At 45.2% G+C, this 21,059-nt stretch overlaps 1 protein-coding gene and 1 long non-coding RNA gene across 6 annotated transcripts in view; one reads left to right on the top strand and one right to left on the bottom strand.

The window, feature by feature from the left end:
• LOC144781694 (cytochrome P450 2G1-like) overlaps positions 1-21,059 on the bottom strand; it is a 424,926-nt gene that overhangs the window by 21,407 nt on the left and 382,460 nt on the right. The window lies entirely within an intron of this gene.
• LOC144781698 (uncharacterized) overlaps positions 1-21,059 on the top strand; it is a 572,082-nt gene that overhangs the window by 272,151 nt on the left and 278,872 nt on the right. For all 5 annotated transcript variants that reach the window (XR_013601052.1, XR_013601051.1, XR_013601049.1 and 2 more), the window contains 4 exons: positions 7,899-7,935; positions 12,166-12,209; positions 12,623-12,690; positions 14,260-14,379. This is a non-coding gene — a long non-coding RNA (uncharacterized LOC144781698). The remainder of the gene's footprint in view (positions 1-7,898; positions 7,936-12,165; positions 12,210-12,622; positions 12,691-14,259; positions 14,380-21,059) is intronic.

Below are 21,059 nucleotides of genomic sequence, written 5' to 3'. Positions count from 1 at the left end.
TGAGGTGGCAGAGCTAGTGTTTCACTTGTGAGAACGAGCAATGAGGATTAAAGAAAGGCTTTTCTTTTTTTCCCTTTATTCACAGCTTTGGTCCTTATGAGAACTCCAAAACTCATAGCGAGTTCGAAATGCGTAGACCTTATTTGTTGAGCCATAAGGTTATCAAAATCTTGTTCCAACTGTTGCATATTTGACAAACTAATGGTCTATGGCATTTTGTGAATATTGTATTTGAAGTGTAAATAGTATGTGGTGTAGGTGTATGAATGAGATAGAATGTTGAGGAATGTGGTCATTGTGAGTATGAATAGAAATGTGCAGAGGGTAAATGTTTTATTAAAAAATCTGAACAATGTTGCGTATGTTTTATATAGATGTTTTTGAAATGTAGAATTGGTGTAATTTAACCAAGACAATGAATCTAAAGTAAAATAAAAAAAAAAAAAGATTAATTCCGATAAAAAGCTGTGACGATACATATTGTTTAATTCGTATGTGTTGCTGAATTAGAACAAGAGTAAGGAGAACTGTATTGGCATTATTTTTGTTTGGAATATATGGAAAAGGCATCCAAGAATCTTGAGGCCAGCCAGGAGCTTCAGAAGCAATGGTATGACCAAAAAGCTGCACTGGTTGAATTTCAAACTGGGCAACAGGTGTGGGTTTTGGAGCCAGTGGCACCAAGGGCACTCCAAGATAGATGGAGTGGCCCTTATCCTATCATAGAAAAGAAGCGTGAGGTAACTTACTTAGTTGACCTGGGCACAAGCAGGACACCCAACAGTGTTATCCATGTGAACCGCCTTAAAATCTACAATGACAGGGCTGACATCACCATCCTGATGGTGACTGATGAGGAACAGGAAGCAGAGAGTGAACCTCTCCCTGATCTCCTCTCCTACAGCCCAAAAGATGGGTCAGTAGATGGAGTTGTCTTTTTAGACACCCTCTCTGCCCAACAGCAGACTGACTGCAAGCAAGTCTTGCAGCAGTATGCTAGTATCTTTTCCCTGACCCCTGGTCCGACAAACTAGTGCACCCATGATGTGGACACTGGTGACAGTAACCCTGTCAAAAACAAGATCTATTGACAGACAGACCAAGTTAAGGAAAGCATCAAAGCTGAAGTCAGCAAGATGCTGGAGTTAGGGGTTATTAAACACTCTGAGAGCCCCTGGGCTAGCCCAGTGGTTCTGGTCCCCAAGCCTCATCCACAGGGTGGAAAGAGAGAAATGAGGTTTTGTGTGGACTATAGTGGGCTTAACTCTGTCACCAAGACAGATGCTCATCCTATCCCAAGAGCAGATGAATTGATATACAAATTGGGGGTAGCCAACTTTCTCAGTACCTGACTTAAATGCAGGGTACTGGCAGATTGGCATGGCCCCAGGAGGAAAAGAGAAAACAGTATTCTCCACACCTGATGGGCACTATTAGTTTAATGTAATGCCTTTTGGTTTAAAGAATGCCCCTTCCACCTTCCAGAGGTTGGTAAATCAAGTCCTGACTGGGTTGAAATCTTTTAGAGCAGCTTAGCTTGATGATATTGCTGTCTTTAGCTCCACCTGGCAGGATCACCTGATCCTTGGGAAGGTCTTTTAAGCCCTGCAATCTGCAGGCCTAACTATCAAGGCATCCAAATGTCAGATAGGGCAGGGCACTGTGGTGTACTTGGGCCACCTTGTTGGTGGAGGCCAGGTACAGCCCTTACAGCCCAAGATCCAGGCCATCCTGGACTGGGGAGCTCCAACAACCCAGACTCAAGTCAGGCATTCCTTGGCTTGACTGGGTACTACAGGAGGTTTGTGAAGGGATATGGGTCCATTGTGACACCCCTCACAGAACTAACCTTCAAGAAGATTCCCAAGAAAATCACTGGACAGTTAGTTGCCAAAAGGCTTGTGACACCCTAAAAGAATCAATGTGCTCAGCACCAATTCTAAAAGCATCAGATTATGCAAGCAGTTCATAGTGCAGACTGATGCCTCCGAGCTAGGGATAGGAGCGGTCCTATCCCAGACCAATGATGAAGGCCAAGACCAACCTGTTTCTTTTATAAGCAGAAGGCTTCTCCCCAGAAGTCCCATTGAGAGGGAGGCCTTTGCTGTGGTTTGGTAACTGAAGAAGTTGAGGCCCTACTTGTTTGGTACTCACTTCCTGGTTCAAACTGACCACAGACCTCTCGGATGGCTTATGTAAATGAAAGGGGAAAATCCAAAACTAGTAAGGGGGTTAATCGCCTTACAGGGAATGGACTTTGAAGTGGGACACAGACCTGGGACTGCCCATGCCAATGCAGATGGACTTTCCAGGTTCTTCCACGTATACAATGAAGACTCCATAGGGCGAGGTTAGTATCATCACCTTTCGTTTGAGGGGGGTTGTGTGAGAAAGTGCCATCTTTCTTGCATGGTATACCCCCACTTTTTGCTGAATTGCTGATGTACTTTGACTTAGTGTGCCCTAGGTTCCTGCCAATCAAGTACCCAGGGCCTGTGTTCCTTCCCTAAAACTGCACTGAAGCCTAAACCCAATTGGCATCTCTGGCCACATGTAGCCCCTGGTAAATGGTAACCTAGGTACTTAGGGCACTGTGGCCAGAGAAGGCCCCTAAGGGCTGCAGCACTTACTGTGCCACCCTTAAAGGCCCGGTACCATGTCACACACATACACTGCCTTTGCAGGCTGAGTGTCTTGGTGCAGAACTAAACAGAGAGTCGACATGGCACACATCATTGTGTGACATTCCCACAAACTCAGTGCCCTGGCATACCTCAGTCACCCCTCTAGCTGGGTGCACTATGCCAGTGGTGTGGGCACAGGTGCATGAGCCCTGTGCCTGTGCCCCTACAGTACCCAGGGCCATTCCTGGTTACTACTGTAAGTGCAGTGCTGCCATTAAGAGTATATGGTGCTGGAAGGTTGTCATCACGAACTCCACAGCACCCTAATGGACACACTGGAGACTGAGAAGTGTGGTATCAAACTTCTCAGCACATTAAACCCGCACTGATGCCAGTGTGGGATTTAATGTAAAATGCACGACAGAGGGCAACTTAGAGTTGCCCCCTGAAACCAACCCACATCCCGTGTCTGGATTGAGAGGCTGCCTAGGCTGCCACCCAGCAGACATGTTGCTGGACCCCTGGGTAGAGAGCCATCCGCTCTCTTGGGCCTGCAACAATGCACATCCTGGGACGAGGTGCTAGGGGTCCTCCCCCAGGATGGGCAGGGGAAGCTTCAAAGGCATGCCGCCTTTCTGAGCTTCTCCAGGCCACTTGCTGTACTCAGAAACTGGTCCCCACTGGTTCTGACCCCCACTCTGACAGGAAGGCCGGCTGGAAAACCTAAGTGAGGAAAGGGGGTGTGCCAGCCTCTGCCAACCCCACCCCTCAGGTAGGGGAGGCAAGGTGAAGCACAACTCCAGGCTACCTGAAGATGGGGAGCCCTACCCAATTAGGACTAGGTTACTGCCCCCCTCCCACTGGAGAGTGGCAGGATAGGGGTGTACTCACCCTAGGAAAGGCACCCATTGGTCCCTGACCTTTCCCTACCTGTAACACCCCTATATTTAGTATTTAGGGGCACCCTGAACCTTCCTTCCTTAGACCCAGATTCTGAAACAAGAAGAAGAACAAGAAGAAAGAAGACCTGCCGTGCAGCTGCTAACAAGAGGACAACATCAACTGACTTGGTCCCAGCCCTACCGGCCTGTCGATCCTTGAACCTACTCCTACTAAACCCCGCTGTCTTCTGTGTTCAGTAACCTCGAAAACCCTAGAGGATCTGACTGCCTTGCTCATCCAAAGACTGGGACTCCCACGAGCAGTGGTTCTGCTCAAACAGCAGCAACCCCTGGTGCCAGCCAGGAACTGCGAATCCAGCACTCTCTGCACCCGCGGAGCCCAGCCCGTGCCCAAGTGAACAAAGACCATGAGGACATCCCCCCGGCGACTGTGACCACGAAGCCAGCAGCCAAGGACCGGCCTCGATGATCCTGACGCCTGCAGCCTCACAACCAGGGACCCCTCTAACCGCGACCAGCTGATGGTAAGATTTCCCCACACCAAAAGACACCCCTGCACCTGGCATCCTGCGGCCCCCTGTGCCCTCTTCTGGGGTGCCTACCTAACCTAGAGCTTCCCAACTTACCTCTCAAAGTGGTGGTCATACCTGAAGAATATCCATCCCGAGCCTGTAGCCTTTGTTCAACTTCCAGCTTTTCCATTGAAATACATTGGGCGCCCGACGACCCAAAAGCACCCTGCACCCAGCCGCCTGAGTGCCACTGGAAGTACAGCATCTATCCTATTCTACTCCCCCACTTCCCCTGTGTAGTGACCAGGAGCTCAGCTCCCACAGCCGCGTGGTCTGCCTGCTAGCAGCCACCAACCAAAGGCCCCCTGCCCGCCATAGGCTAACATTGGGCCTACTCTCTGCATCCGGCTGCCCCTGTGCCGCTGAGGGTGTAACAACTGTACCTACCTGACCCTGGGAGAGCCCTGAGTCTTACTCCAGAATCTTAACTCTGCCAGTCGAGACTTACTGAAAGACCGATAACTTGATTTTCTCAACAGGGTAACATTGGCTGGTTTTCACTTGGAAATTCTTCTAAGTTTTGAGTTTTGTAACTTTGAAATATTCCCTAAAAATCATCCTATCAACGAAAACAAAATTACTCACCTGTTATCAGGAAAGATCTCAGTGCTGGATCTTTGTGCCCAGCACTGACCCTGAAGTACGAGTTACTTACCTTCGGTAACGATGTATCTGGTAGAGACAATTCTAGCCGCAGATTCCTTCACCTAGAATTATCCCCAGGTGTAAGATAGGATCCGGAAACTTTTTGCCACAGCATCCCTGCGCGCCGGGGGTGAGGCGACATCACGCGACTCCGCCCAGGCGTCGTCCGCGCACGTGACATCAGCAAGGTCACATAAGCCCCACCCCGCCGCGCCCGCATCAGTCTTCTTTGGAGAAATTTTCCGCACCACAACGTGGAACCACCAAACAAAAAACTGTGGGAGCATGGGAACAGTGTGAGACAGAGTATACAAAAAGGAACCCCATAAGAACAGTGTGACACTGCAGTGTCCAAGGGCAGAGAAAGAGAGGAAGAACAGAGCAGAGCCCTGAGCAACCCCCCACCTCAGCCCCAGAGACAGGGAACCTGCGTAAAGGTATGACACATGAAGCAGGCCTACAACCACACCCCAAAACAAGGAAGGAGAGACAGTCCCAACAGGCAGGAACAACCAACCTCCAGTGACCCCAGCGTAGAGGGTATCTACCCCCCAAGAAACAAGGGTAAGGCATGACCAGAGGACCCCAACTCAGAGGAGGTAGAGGCGCCAGGTCCCTAGCAGCAAGAGGAAGGAAGAGAAGGGAGACATTGGAGGCAAACCTTCCCGACCTGGAGCAGCCAGAACAGGGAGGCATAGGAGCACCAGAACCCTACCTTCCCAGAACCAAGAGGACGGAGCCACCGTCAGGAGCAAAAGAAGGTACTCACAGAAGACATGGCCCCCCACAGGGAAGCGAGTACCAAGGACCAGCCCAAGGGTCCTCGCAGAACGGGGAGGAAGGGTGGGCAGTAAAGGAATCAGCGGCTAGAATTGTCTCTACCAGATACATCCTTACTGAAGGTAAGTAACTCGTACATCTGATAGAGATTACTAGCTGCAGATTCCTTCACGTAGAATAGATACCCTAGCAATACCCACAGGGAAGGAGGGTCTGTGAAAGGACCCCACCAGACTGTACAGAACAGAAGGCCCACAGAGGATCAGACCTGTGGACCAGGGAGGTAACCTCGTCCCTACCAGACAAGAGTACCCCCACAAGTCCAACGCCAGCAGCCCCAGAAGGGATGAAGGAGGAAGAGGGAAGAGTGAAGGCCCACACACTCACAACAGAGGAACCTAAGGCAAGGCAGGAGAGGCCGAAGCACCCCACTCCACTCCCAGGGCAACAGAGCTTCCACCCAACACCAGGACAGGCAGAGGAACAAGAAGAAGAAGCCCAGAGGGTCCTAAGAACCAAGGAAAGTGGCAAGCCCACCCAGAGGGAAGGCAACAGGCCAGCCAAAATGGAGCTATAACCATAAGCCACCAGAAGCGTGAAAGACACTGAAGCTTCCCAGCTCTCAGCACAAGAGCAGGAAGGAGAGGAAATTGCCGGACCTACTACTACAAGGGCCACGCTGCACAACCTCTGTGTGGAGCCGTGGAGTCTGTATCCTGAGGTAGGGCGCCAGCACCATCCGGCGCCGAAGGAGAGACCGGATAGGGCTCCCGCAAGTCACACCGCACCGGGGACCAGAGTGGGGACCAGAGTGGGGCCGAAGTGGCCAAAGGGCAGCACCGGAACAGTGCCGACTCGACCTACTCCGAGGTAGCCGCCTGCGTGGAGGGACGAAAGGGACCAGGGGAGTGATCTGAAGTTCTCCGCCAGCCTAGGCCCAGAATGTTGCAGAGGCAGTCCGGCGACCCATGTGGTGGCGCCAGAGACGACTCAACCTGCCACTTATCCTCCGACAAAGCAGCCGCCTGCGGGGAGGAACGAGAAAGGCCTAGAGGGGGACGAGGAGTCCCCACCCCACCTCGGCCCAGAGAGGGACGAGAAGAGGTCACAGAACCTTGTGGCACTGCCCGAAGCAGACACAGCGCCTGGAAGGCATCAGCTCAGCCTTGGACGAGGTCTTCGTTTGCCCAGAGGGCCAAGCGGGGCTCGGGGATGTGACCCGAGCCCTGGCAACCTCTCGTGACTCCACAGGGACTCCCGCGGGAGTTTGCACCAAAGCACAGGCGCATTTGCGCGAAGGACGGACCTCAGAGGGGCCGCACCCCAACATCACCATATCCTCCAAGCCTGGATCCGAACCAGTCAGTGCCAGGGCCGGAGCTGCTGGCAGCGCCACGGAGGGCCCTGCACGAGGCAAGGGATCCACCGACGCCCCAGGGAGGGAAGGAGGAGATGCCAGCGAGGCCTGCAAAGCCGCCGCATATGTCTGCATCTGGACTCTCGACACTCCCTCACCGGGAAACGGTGCATAGGAGGATGACACATGGAGACGCATCACCCGCAGAGAGTCCTGCCCCCTGGAAGGCCGAACACCAGCCCCCGGGGACAAACTGTGACACTTCCCCAATGGGGAGTGACGCTCTCGCACCATCGGTGAAGGACGGGGACGACGACCACGGCCGTATCTGAAGCCGTCTGCCAAAGCTGTTTGAATGCAGGAGGTCGACCTGGAGAGACACGCCGACAGAAGTTTCATGTGGCCCTCCCGCCGCGACTTCGGCTTCAACTGTTGACATGCCTCACAATCCGTGGTGCAGTGATCCTCCCCCAAACACCAAATACAACTGAGATGAGGTTCCGTCGCCGACATAAGATGCCCACACGACGTGCAAGTTTTGAAGCCCAGAGGCATTCGCATACTGTTCCACCAGACAGAAGACAATTGGTATAGAAAAAAAGGGGCCCTAAGCAGGCCCGGAGCAAGACCGGATCCGCGTTGTAGGAGGAAAAGAAAAAACTGATGTGGGCACGCCGGGGTGGGGCTTATGTGACCTCGCTGACGTCACGTGCGTGGACGACGCCTGGGTGAAGTCACCTGATGTCGCTCCTCCCCCGGCGCACAGGGATGCTGTGGCAAAAAGTTTCCGGATCCAGTCCTATGCCTGGGGAAAATTCTACATGAAGGAACCTGCAGCTAGTAGTCTCTATCAGATTAGTAATTATAACTGTAACTTTTCGTTAACCTGATTTTCCTCCATAGAATTACATTGCTTGGTTTTCACCAAAATTTCTTCTATGTGTCGATTTTCAAAATATACAAATATTCCTTAAAAATCGCCTTTGTAACAAAAACAATTTCTTTCTACTGTTTACAGGAAATGCACCAGGGTAGAATCCAGGATCCAGTCCTGAGTAAGAAAAACATTTGTAAAGTGATTTTATTGCATTTACTTAAAACTTCCCATTGAGCTCAATGGTATAATTGTTTTTAATTCTGAGAAAGTATTTTTATACCTACTTGTGGTTCTAAAAATAAAACAAGAATATATTTTTAAATACAAAACCATTGGCCTAGAATTCAGTTCTTGAGTGTGTGAGACCGTTTGCTGACTGTGTGTACAACAAATGCCTTACACTGCCCTCTGATACTGCCTTCCTGCGACCAAGCTACAACTTTAGAGAGTAAGGTTATATCTAACTTTATATAATAGTCAATGTGGAGGGAATATGAAGCTGTGATCCATTTGGCTTCCAAAAGTTAGATCAAAAAACCAGGGGGAGAATGGATCACTTGTCCTGTGAAATCAGGTTCTTAATGATGTTGGAACCATATAAAAACCCTCATAAAACGTACACAGGCCAAAGGCGGTACATCTTGATTCTCCGCATTGGTGTACCGTTACAGCATCATCATAGGGATCTTAGATAGTACGTATGCTGTCCTCCACCCGGAGGTAGACCAACTGATTTACCAGTAGTGTCCGGAGATTTCAAAAAGAGAGGAGGTGTGAGTGTGCTTCAGTGCAGTGAGGTTAAAATTCCCTACATCACTTTGTGACCCAAACATTTTTATTAGAAAAACAGTGATGTGAGAAAATAAAATATAGTGGTGGTGCGTGTGTAGATCCAGTTACCAGTCTACCGTACTATTAGGTCAAAATGTTTCAGCCTTCTCGTTATTTCTTAAGGCTTTCGTCAGGACCGGATGTGCTTAGGTGCTCGTTGCAACTCCTAATTAAAGTGGTTAACTTACCACTCTTTTGTGAATTCAGATCTGTTGTATCTGGAACTACAAGAAAAAAATTACTATTATCATAATTCTTGAATGTATACCCTATGCGTTCAATATAGTTACTTATTGTGTAACACTATGAACTCAAAATTGCTGTTACAGTTATTTATACGAATATTTATACAAATATCTTAAGTCAGAGTGGACGTACCCAGCTGGTTCTTAGCAAGAGTGGCATGTCGGGTGTCTAGGCCACATAGTAAAAGTGAGTATGCCGAGTTTTCAAGTGGTGTGTCTGGGAGAATGCTCGAAAGTGCAAGGGTTAATAGGCATGGTGTTTGGTTTGTCACAACGGTCATTCAATTCAACCTTAAATGCAGAAACAATGCTCAGGATGAATAAAGTGTGGCGGTTATTAGGTCATAACAAAACAATGAATGAGCTCTTGAGTGGTTCGTAACACTCGTGTTCTTATGACCTTCATTCTGGGCAAAGTTAGTGGATATACCAAACCGATACGGTTAGAACGAGTGGAACGCTCTTGTTAAACTAATCATTATCCGGGCATTGATATTTAAAAAAAATACCATGACATTTACAATACAGTAAGATGTTTACCTTTATAATGAAGTTTTAAATCATTCTTCAGGATGCCATAGAGCGGTATAGAAACCTGAGTCTGGAAAGGATAAGAATTATAAGTCTATACGTCTTACCCGAGTTTCGACTGCCTTGTGAGCTTGGATGGCAGCTTACCGGTTCTAGCAAGTCACAGACTTGTTCTGTCTCTGCGCGGCATCCCGGTAGATGCGGGGCCACGTAGATAGCTCATTTACATAGAGGAGGCTATGAAAATGGTAGAAAGACTCCTCTACCGATATTGGTTAGCACTAATGGTTGGCACAACTAAAACCCGGCAGTAGAAAGGAACAGTTTATATTTAATTCTCCTTGTGTTTATACTTATCGCTCCTCTGAAAAGATGTTGGTTTAGGATATCACGTTTCTTCTCATAAATAAACTCAATGTCTGTAGTGATTAGTTATCTGCCCGATTTAAAGAAGTACATAGTTCTTAGTGATGGTCATGTTATCCTCATCGGTCTATAGACAGATAGTATTTATTCTGGTCAACAGATATTCCTTAATGGGATTACAAATTCATGTCAAAAAGGTAATGTACTGTTTGCAGCGTTTTTTCACAGTGTTCACACTTCTAACGTTTAATAGGTGATGTTACTAGTGGAGTTCCACGTATTGTAATGTCAGTCATTTCATGATGTGTTAAGAATTATTTCTCAAAAACTTCAGAAAACTTAAATGTCCTTCATGGAATTCATGTCATCTTGATGGGTTTATAGACCAATGGCATTCATTCCGGTCAGAAAAAATGTGTGCCCATCCTTTGTTCTTCGTTCTGTTTGCAGGCTCATTGTGTGTATCAGGATGGCCATTGTTGTTTCATCTTTTAATCTCATTTAAAAGAGGATGTTTAGCACAAAGTCTATCTGATGTGTTACATATCCATTATTTAAAGTAAGACACCGAAGGCTCAAGATGTAAGATGAACTGTTTACTTCAGAGTATGCCTGGGAATATTATCATTCAATCCTTCACTATACATTTTCAAACGATGGACCCCACATTGTTCCTTTTCGAAAAGGACACGTTCAGCATTGTTATTTTTCATACATAGTGTCTCCAGTACCACTCATTTGAGATCCTCTGCAGAGTGGTCGTTCTCATTGTAGAGTCTGCTCATCTTGGTGGTAGCTCTTTTCCAATTGATGTTACTCTTATGTTCACCGATAAGTAGTTTTACTTTACGACAAGTCATTCCTATATACCTGCATTGACATGGGCATGTAAATCACATGGGTGGTGTTACAGTTTGTGTGTTGCTGCAAAGTCCAAGTAAAATTTGGTAATAGTTGTAATTTCTTGGTGATTTTCGTCAGGTTACATACTGATAATGGCCCACTATGGGGATCAAGTTCCATGCTGCTGTACGGCTTTCTTTACTGGTCACCTGTGTTGGTCTTGTGTGCACCAGGTGGTCCTTTATATTTCGAGTTCTTTTGTTGGCAAATCTAGGTTTAGACCATTGACGGGTATTAGATGTGAGAATTCTCCAATTTCTGTTAACAATCTTCTTTATCATGTTCGATGATGTGTTGTACGTTGTTACACAGGCCAGTAAATCCACTGGTTTTTCTTGTGGCGTTGTTTCTAGCAGGCTCTCTCTTGGTTGGTTACAAGCTAATTTTTGACATCTTCTGATGGTTTTAACTGGGTAACTTGTCTTCTCCAATTTGTCTTCCAATTCTTTGGATTGTTCTTTATAGTCCTTGAGAGTGCTGCAGTTACGTCTTATGCGTAAAAACTGACTATATGGTAAGTTCTCTCTCAAAGTTCAAGGATAAAAGCTATTGTAAGAAAGTATGCTGTTCCTCACTGTAGGTTGGTAGAAAGTCTTGGTCTGGAGAGTATCATTCTCAACGTAAATTGTGATATCTAAGAAATCTAGTTGTGTCTTATCTGATGTATAGGGGAACTTCAGACATTCATCTCTACTGTTCATCCAAATCAGGAATTCCTGCAGTACTTCATGGGAGTCCTCCCATATCATGATGACATAATCTATATAGCGTTGCCAGAATCGTATCCATGACAGAAAGGGATTAGCTTGGTTCTGTATGTATTGTTGTTCAAAATTACTCACATAAAGCCCTGCCACACTTGGGGCAAAGGTACCATGGCATTTTCAAAAAGGGTGCCCTCATATTCAAAATAGTTCTTGGTGAGTGCTAACCTACAGCACTCAAGGACAAAATGTCTTGGTTTATTGTAGTTCCACTCTCCAGAAAACAAGATGGCATGCAGCGCCAGGATTGGTTGGTCCACTGCGCAGCAATAAATTATTGGGTGCCGCAGGTGGTTGGTGGCACACTGCCGCATCCGCACATGTACTTAATTCAATGTAGACGCTTATGTCGCTGCTCTATGCATTTTCTTGGTCTCCATAGATAGACATTAGTCAGATCTTCAAGATTTGTCCTTTTGATGTACAGTCAGTTGGCTGTATAGGTAAGATCTCACATCCTGGCCCTTCGAAATGTTTGGGTGTCTCCAGTTTTCTTTTCTTCTAATCTTCTTACACTATTACTTGACCATTTCTCTCATAAGTTTATTTGCATATATCTGAAATCTGAATATACACTTAATCTACTCCCACTGGTTTTCTTTTCACCTGGGTGATTCTTGGTAATGGTATCTTTCTGAATAACTTTATAGTGAAATCACAAGTCAAATGGAAACTCATAATTTCTTGCACCACCATTTGCTGCCTCATGTACTATTATTATCATTTGTATGTTTGTTATATATATATATATTACATTTTGTTTTCTAGAACATCTTTTTGCTCTCCTGAAGAAGGCAGTTCAACGCCGAAACGTGAGTAGAGACTGTCACCGTTTCTTCTTGTATTGCTGAACATCTTTGTCAGACTTTTGTTTATGTATATTTATTGTGTTTTTTATTTAAAAATAATGTTTTAAGAATTATATTGTGGCTGGTTTAATTTGTAATTCTTACACTGCCTTTTTTATATAACAATTTTTCTTTTTATGTAACCTTTTTAATATAAAAAATAAAAATCTATTTTTACTATAATTGTATTGTTTGTTAGTATATTGAGGCTGTTGTTCATCCATCTTTAAGTGTAACCTGATTTCAGACAGGTTTTGTTGTGTGGCCTAGGAAAATTTCTTACTATACAATTGCACGCCATCTGTCAGGCATTTGTAATCTAACCTAGCAACCCAAAGGGGAAGCAATGTATTAAGTCAATTTTTCATTTTGCACAGGTTTCCCTAGAAGAGGAAAAAGCACATCCAGTTCCTGCTCGTTATTTCTCCTCACCCCAGGCTCGAGGGTACATAACGTCTCCATTTATCACCCTTGAACTGCACACCACAGCACGCAGAATTAAACGTCGGCAATGCTCTCCTGGTGTAATGTGGTAAAAGGCCTGGTCGTCATCATTGCAATCTACTGTGACGCTCTACCTAGCCTGCAAGGTTTATGTCTAACATGCCTTCATCCTACGTACAGAGAATAGCCGTGTTCTTTGGTACTTTACTACTTTCTCGAACTGGTTCATTAAACATGCATGTCTTTCGCTGGCTCACTCAAAGACCTATAGAGACCTAGGATGGGCAGCCTCATAGACATCTGTGCCCGAAATAAGGGAGGGAATCTATGCATCATCTTCGCATCATACACATTTGGGCCAGTGGTAGTGTGTTGCTTGATCTTCATTGGACCAGGCATCCCAAGGAGGAAGGCAGGAGGGAAACCCTTGCTAATGCTCCAACTCACATAGGTATTGCTGCCCATGTGCTACATTTTACTTTTACTGCTGGCACGCACAGGCCTCTAAATATTCATAGTTATTACGCAGTACAGCCTGTAAAACATGTAGCCAGAGTCTGTACTATTAAAATGATTGCATTTATTGTGAACTAAGACTGACCTTACACTTTCAAAACAAAATGGCCACTGCCCTATAAAGCATGCTACTCCAATTAGCCAATAAAATGAAGAGGAAGCCTCATTTTTAGGTCGAAGCCTGGCTTGCTAAAGACATCATGGGGACATTCAGAATTTTAATGCAATCGTTTGCACTGAGATGTGATAAGTTGTCTTTCAATTCTTATATTCACTCTTGTAGATTATTTTTCTTCCATGCCTTCTCTCCTTGTCACTGCTTTGATATATTTCTCTTCATCGTTCTTTCAACCTTTTCTTCTTTTCTGTCTCTTTTCTGGGTTGAAACCTGATTATGAAAATGAAGTCCCGGTCTGCAAAAATGACAGTTGTGTCCTGCACTTGCAAACCCAGCACAAATTAGGCACAGCCCTCCACATAACACTCGCCTCTGTTATTCGTTGTCCACTAGAACTGCTGAAGTTACTGGACCTACACTTTTGCAGACAACTTGAGTTGCTTCTAAGGTCAGGCACCACATTTCTGAGCACGAGGCCCTCCATTACCGACATAGCAGTGGCACAGGGACACAGAGGCCTAAAGGCCTCACTGACAGGCGCGGTAACGAGAGACAATAAAAATGTTATGATAACGCTGATGGTTAATGTTTTCCTAGAGAGATCATAGTTTTAACTAGTGGTAGTTTTGACTCATGGAAAGGTAGCACAGAAGGTTAATGTGCCTGCTGCAAAGAACATGTACCTGATGCAGAACGCAAAATACATATGATGTAAATAAATAGGTCAGTGAGTCACTGCTTTTGTCAGAGAGATCCTTTTGTTACTTGCAGTTTTTTAAGTTAAAATCCTACCATACAACAGCGAGCTATTAACTGTCATCTAAGAGTTGCTGGCAAACTGCAAGGAAAAAACTGGAGCGTTGTGTTTTTTTCCCCACAGTCTTTGTTTGATTACCCTAGTGTTTCAAAAATAAATTGTTATCTTTTCATTTTCAGCACCTGGTAAAGCCTGACAACCTGAAACATTACCACATTTTGGGTCAGTTTTTAGGTGAGCAACAAGAGGACCCCAACCTCCTTTGCTGCTCTACGACCCAGCAAACACCAGTGTTAAAGGTAAGGAAACTGATGCTATATTTTTTTACATGGGAGTTAGGGCTAAGTATGTAGTCACTCTCAAGACCCTCAAGCAGTGTCATTTTTTGGAAAGGGGAGATGTTGGAGATGCATTGCGATACTGCACAAGATATATGTACAGGTTTCTTTACCATATATATTGGTAAGGCCAGCATCGGCATCATGAATACAGTACAGGAGCTGATAACAAGGTCATTCCAGGCACGGCCACTTGAAGACAAACTACTTTTAAAGCAATTAAGACCTCATCAGCCTGACATAAACCTACAGAAAACTTCCCAGGACAGAGGAAAAATGTCAAAACGTACATTCTCAAATGCCTGGTACACAAAAGCTGAATGGCTTACAGGGTGCCCTTTAAGAAATTCTCTGTTCTGCTTCCCCTGCTTGCTGTTTGGTGGTGAGTTTTCTTGGACACATCAAGGAATCACAGACTTGAAGCATTTGTCGGAAAAAAAAGCATGCATACACAAGAAAGCATATGGAAAACCTGACGAGACTGGGAATGTTGGGGGAAGACGCACCAATTGAGCAGCAGATAAATGAAGCATACCGCAAAACCATACAGAAACACAATGAAGCCATTGATAGGAACAGACAGATTATATCCAAGATAATTGATTAGATTCGTTTCTGTGATGCTTTCCAACTGGCATTGCGAGGCCATGATGAATCAGAAAGTTCCTCAAAACCTGGGATCTTCAGAGGCCTAGTGGATTTAATAGCAAGCATAGACAAGGATTTGGAAACACATTTAGCAAGTGCTACAGTCTTTAAGGGCACCTCTAAAACGATACAAAATGAACTCCTTGACTGTATGCTCAAAATTATAAGAAGCCATATTGTGCAAGAGTTGCAAAACACAGACTTTGTGGCTATTCAGGCTGATGACACCACTGATGTGGCCACTAAAACACAGTCCGTATTAGTGTTTCGGTACCTTGACAATGACAGAGACGTTGTGGAGAGGTTCTATGGTTTCACACATTTAAGAGACTCTAATGCAGCAACCATTACTGCAGCTATACTGTGTCAACTGAAATTAATTTTTCCGGAGCTGCCTCAAAAACTAAAACTTATTGCACAAAGCTATGATGGTGCGTCTGTAATGAGGGGAAGCCTTAGTGGAGACAGAAAAGAATTTGAGATGTGTACCCTAATGCTCATTATGTGCACTGTTACGCCCACCAACTCAATCTTATTATGCAACAGGCAGTATCAAAGATCACCGAGACACAAATTTTCTTTCAGGATATAGGAGGCCCCCAAAAGAACAGAAGCCCTTCATGAGATGTGGACAAAAGCGTTCCAAGGGGATCCTCAACTCGTTGGAACTTTAACATCCGTACAGTCAACCTAATCTTTGAACATAGGGAGGACCTTGAGAAATGTTTTGTCGCCATAGAAGCCAATGATGAGTTTGATTACACAAGTCAGAATGAAGCCCATGGCTTTGTTAGAACACTACAAGACAGAGAGTTTCAGCTCTTACTGTTTTTATTTCATGAAATAATGCTTGCTGTCGACATGTTATACAATCAGTTACAAGGAAGAGAGATAGATACTGTCAAAGTGCAAGAATGTACCACTACGTTTGTACAAAGCATAAGGAAAGTGAGAGATGGGGTTGACAATTTAGAGAGCAAACTGCCAGAGCATTCTACTTTTGCAAACCGCAGGAAAAACATCACCACTCTGGTTCGAATTGCAAAGGAGATATGTGACATTGTAATTGTGCAGGCACAAGAAAGTTTTTCATTCACTAAACATTTGGTGTGTGCCACATTATTGCAAAATAAAGAGTTTGCAAAATATGATGAATCCTTCCCGGAGCGTGCTCTGAATGAGGCTGTAGAAGCATATCCTATGCTCAAAAAAGAGCAGCTGAGAACTGAGTTGACTGTACTGTATGCAATGCCTGTGTACCGGAAGGCCACACGTGCCTTGACTTTGCTGGCTTTAATACATAAACTGAATATGGAAAAGTCACTTACACAGACATTGACTTTACTAAAAATTGTCATTACCACTCCAATGACAACATCCGAATCTGAACGATGTTTTTCAGCCTTAAAGCGCATTAAGACATTCCTCAGGAACACCATGCTAGAGGAAAGACTCAATGCTTTGGCGATGCTCTCTGTAGCAAGCAAGCTAGTCCAAAAAATACCGGACTTCAACATTAAAGTTATTGACAGGTTCGCTTCTCTTAAAGAGAGACGTGCAGATTTAATTTACAAAAAGTAAACAAAGTTGAATGCTGCTACTTGTTTGTTTAATAAAAAGCATCTGTGAGTGAGGTACTCAGAAATGCATTGTTATGTCTGTTTTTAAAAGTTTTTTAGTGTTTGTTCTACTTGGGGACTAAACAGATTTTACTCCTCAAATGGCATATTAAGTACATTCTGTAGCACCTAAACACTATAAACTGTGTGGAAAGACATGCGTGGTAAAGTCACATGCGTTGTAATGGAAACGTGGTAAAGGTAATGCGTGGTTCCCAATGCTTTGTAAAGGCTGTTTCCCAACTGCTGTGCAACTTCTGCTACTCTTAGAGCTGAGATTTTCATGAAAGTCTTATAGTCTGAATTCAGCAGCGTAATAGGACTGAATGTATGAAGCTCTGTGGTTATACTGAATAAGCAGCTACCTATGTTATGACATCTATTAATATAATAACTGCACTTTCACAATTGCTTTATTAACCTTCCGGCTTTCTCAAATTTGCTTGAAAATGCACGATTTCTCTTTTGTTTTTTCAAATTTTTCTCGGGGTGAGAACCCCACTGAACCCCCCCTTATGGTGGTTCGGGCTCGCACGCTGCGCTCGCTCGCAACGGTGCAGTATGCCAATCATTTTACGCCCCACCACTTTCAAATGTCACCAGCTGCCCCTGGTGGCCAAGGCCTGCACAGACCCCGCAACCCGGTGGACTACCTGCTAAATGATACCCTAAGGTCCTAAGAGTGGGCCTGATTTACATTAGGCCATTAACATGTGTAGTAGTTTTCCTTAAGCATGCTGTCCATTTACTTTGTACTGCTTATGATGTCATTGTAATGACAATGGAATGCTATGGTTTGAATCCCAGGAGGTTGTCAGTTCCTGGAAGCTGTGGAGACGAACAGTCAATAAAGTATGTGCTCTTACACTCACCTGCCTGGTGTAATCACTTCAGATTTGGCAATGAGTTTGCCTGTTCCTCTCTCCACCCACGTGTGCAGTAACGGTCTCCTTTCATCCCAGTCTTCGTGAGTTGTCTCTTCAAGCTGCGTTTTGGATTTCCACGCTGTTGGGACCTCGAGGCAGAGAGTTGCCTGCACAAATCCATTCAATATGTCACATTGACTTTGTGTGTCACATTGAGGTTCAACTCCTGGAATCCTGTTGAAGGGTGCAAGCTGCTCACATATAGTGTGGAGGACTTTGTGACACTGGGACACTGCATCAGAGAAGTGGCTGATTTCTGGACAGAATCATCAAGACAAGTCTCTCCATGTTGACAGGTGAGGAACTCTGTCCTGCACTGCTGGTCTGCTGAGCGAGGATTCCCTCTGTGTGTCTGGCCGTTTTGTTTTCCCTGCTGAGTGATCCTCCTGTGGCGCTGTCATCTGAAGACTGATGAGGTAGTTGAATCTACGTATGTGCTAGCAGAGAAGCAGTGCTTGATTCCTGCGTTACCTTGATTACCTGTGACAAGTCTGAGCAGAGCGTTGAACGAGTTACGTCGTGGGCGTCCTTGTCAGTAGGAGTGAGGATAGCGCTGAGCACGTCAACTGGTGCATGTATGTTTCCATATTTACGGGAATCAAGCCAAGGCGTTATCCACAAGTGAGTCAAGCTCGTCCTTGTGTGTTGCGCTGATGCCGTACGTCCTTTCTCAGGTATTCCCGTGCACGAATACGTCTGCCGTTGCGCTGGGTTACACCGCGCTTGATATCACTGCAGGGAGAATGTGAGTTTGAGCATTTCAGTTCTCAACTCATTCGAGATCAAATTGTGGTGTATTGTAGGGTCCAGAAGGTCCACAATAAATTTCTCGATTTAAAGAAGCCTTCTCTGGAGGAAACGGTTACCATTATCAAGAGTATTGAACTCTCTCAAAAAGCCTCGAAAGAGCTCAAACCTGAGAATACTGTTGTAGGTGCGGTCAAGGATCATAAGGATATGATTGAGGAAATACAGACAGACAAAACAAAACCTCAATTTGAACAAAGGAACCAAGAGAAGGTTTATGTGGCCAAGAAGGGTCTTAACATTCTTGGTTGGTATCACCGGGGGTTTGTACGAGATGACTCTCAAGCCTAGCAAGCCTGAACAAGTTACAGAAGTGGGCGAACAATCCGAAGGAGAGAATTTAGCTTCTTGGTCTATGAAATGTCCTAAAGTTTTTGGAGACAAGCTTGGCTGTATTAAAGGATTCAAACATTTTATCAAGGTAAAGGAAGGGGCTCCCCCAATCAAACACAAATTGTGTAATGTGCCTTTCAGTATCAGGGATGGCCTTTCATTGGAACTTAAGAAGATGTGTGAATCTGGAGTAATTTAGCCTATTGAGTCCTCCCTCTGGTTATCTACCTTGGTGGTGGTGCACAAAAAGAATGGGACTCTCAGGGTGTGCATTGTTTTGCGCAGCCTGAATAGAGAGATTTAGGTAGACTCACACCCCGTTCCGCTTATCAATGACATCCTTTCAAAATTTGATGGTGTGAAGTACTTCTCAAAGATCGATCTAGCATCAGCATACCATCAGGTCGAGCTGGATCCTGTCTGCAAGCATGTGACAGCTTTTGTGTCACCCATGGGTACCTTCCAGTTCAGAAGGATGCTATTTGGACTAGCATCGGCATTCTCCGTTTTCCAGCGCGTCATGGAGAAGGTTTTGGAGGGTGTCACAGATACTGTTGTCTTCCAATATGACATTTTTGTGGCTGGAAAGAGCAAGGAGTCACATGACAAGAATCTTGCGAAAGTCTTGGAGAGATTGGAGGGTAAGGGTATTGTGGCTAACAAGCTCAAGTGTGTTTTTGGTGTTGAGTCCATTAAATATCTGGGACACTGTATTTCTGGTGATGGTATTGTGGCAAGAGAGCGTCTCATCAAGGCCATTTCTAATGCTCCGTGTCCCACCTCCAAAGAACAAGTCTCCTCATTTTTAGGTTTGTGTGAATTCTACATGAAATTCATTTCCAATTTTGCTGCCAAGACAGTCCACATGAGAGGTCTCCTCAAAAAAAAAACTGTGTTTCTTTGGAATGACTCCTGTCAGGAAGAGTTTTCACAGATTAAAAAAGAGTTAGGGTTGTGCAACATTCTTAACCCCTTTGAACCTCTCTTTCTATGTACAGTGTCTGTGGATGCCTGTCTAGATGGTCTCCGTGCCATGATCTCTCAAATCGAGCAAGGTAAAGTGTACACTGTAGGTTTCGCCTCCCGAGCGTTACACCTGATTGACAAAAAATGTACTCGGTTATTGAGAGAGAATTGCGTGGATGTTGCTGGGCTGTTGAGCATTTCAAATGCATTTTGTGGGGGAAGACGTGTATGCTTCTTACTGATCATAAGCCTCTCATTCCCATCCTTGAGGGTAGGATTGTCAAAAACCACACTCCCAGAATCGCCAGGTTGAGTTCCAAATTGTTGCAGTACAATTTTGGGGTGGCACACATCCCTGGTGGGCGAAACACATGTGTTGATTATCTTTCTGGGTCTCCTTTGCTCTTAGGAAAACATGATTGTGACGACAATGCAGATGAAGAGTGCCTTATTTCTGCAGTTGATGCTTGTGGTGTGGGTTGTTTCACTGAACGTGATTGGTTTTGTGGAATGGAGTCCGGTGCTGTGCTTAAGAGGGTGAAGCAATTTATTGTGTCAGGTTGGCCCAAGTAAAAACACCTAGACAGTGACCTTCATCCTTTTGCCAAGGTCGCTGATGAGCTGGCCTTGGAGGGGGGAGAGACGGTCATGCGGGGGATACTTTTGTCCATCTTGAATCTCCCAGAGGTCGCATCATCGATTTTGGTCATGAGGGACATCTTGGGCTGACGAACACTAAACAAAGAATTTGCTGTGTGTATTGGTGGCCTTCCATGGACTGCCAAATCAATGATGTCGTGGAAGGGTCCCCTCTCAATGGTCCCATGGGTCTATCAAAGTTCGGTCCTCCCGTTAAGGTGGATGCTACCTCGCGCTTTGCTGTAAGAGTCAATGGAAAAAATTGATGGAACCTGTCCAGGATTTACTAGATTCCAATGAAGGTTGTGATGCATCTGGGTCTTGAGTCGGGGAACTCTGTTAAGCCGTAATCACTTAAAAGAGAGTGTGCTGAGGTCTTCCCAGCATTCCCAGGTTGGGAAATCCTCTTTGAAATATGTTCCTTCACGGAGGAGTAGTAGGACGAATGTCCCGCCAATTCGTGTAAATCTTTAGTCTGTTTTAGTGCTTCTATCAAATACGTACCTGTATTTGTGTTGTATTGCTTCTACCAATTATGAACCTGTATTTGTGGATGCTTTGTCCATTTTTACCTTCTGTAACATATGTTGTTGTTGTTAGGTAAACCTTTTACCTTGCTCTTCTTTTTGTTCCTTGGTATACCTCTTTCACCTCTCCTCTTCTGTTTCATTTTCTTTCCTCCACTTTCGCCTGCTCTAACAAA

This window comes from Lissotriton helveticus, chromosome 9, assembly GCF_964261635.1.
Source record: "Lissotriton helveticus chromosome 9, aLisHel1.1, whole genome shotgun sequence".
NCBI classification, from domain to species: Eukaryota; Metazoa; Chordata; class Amphibia; order Caudata; family Salamandridae; genus Lissotriton; species Lissotriton helveticus.
The sequence above is the reverse complement of the archived record's forward strand: the minus strand, read 5'-3'. Positions and strand labels throughout refer to the sequence as shown.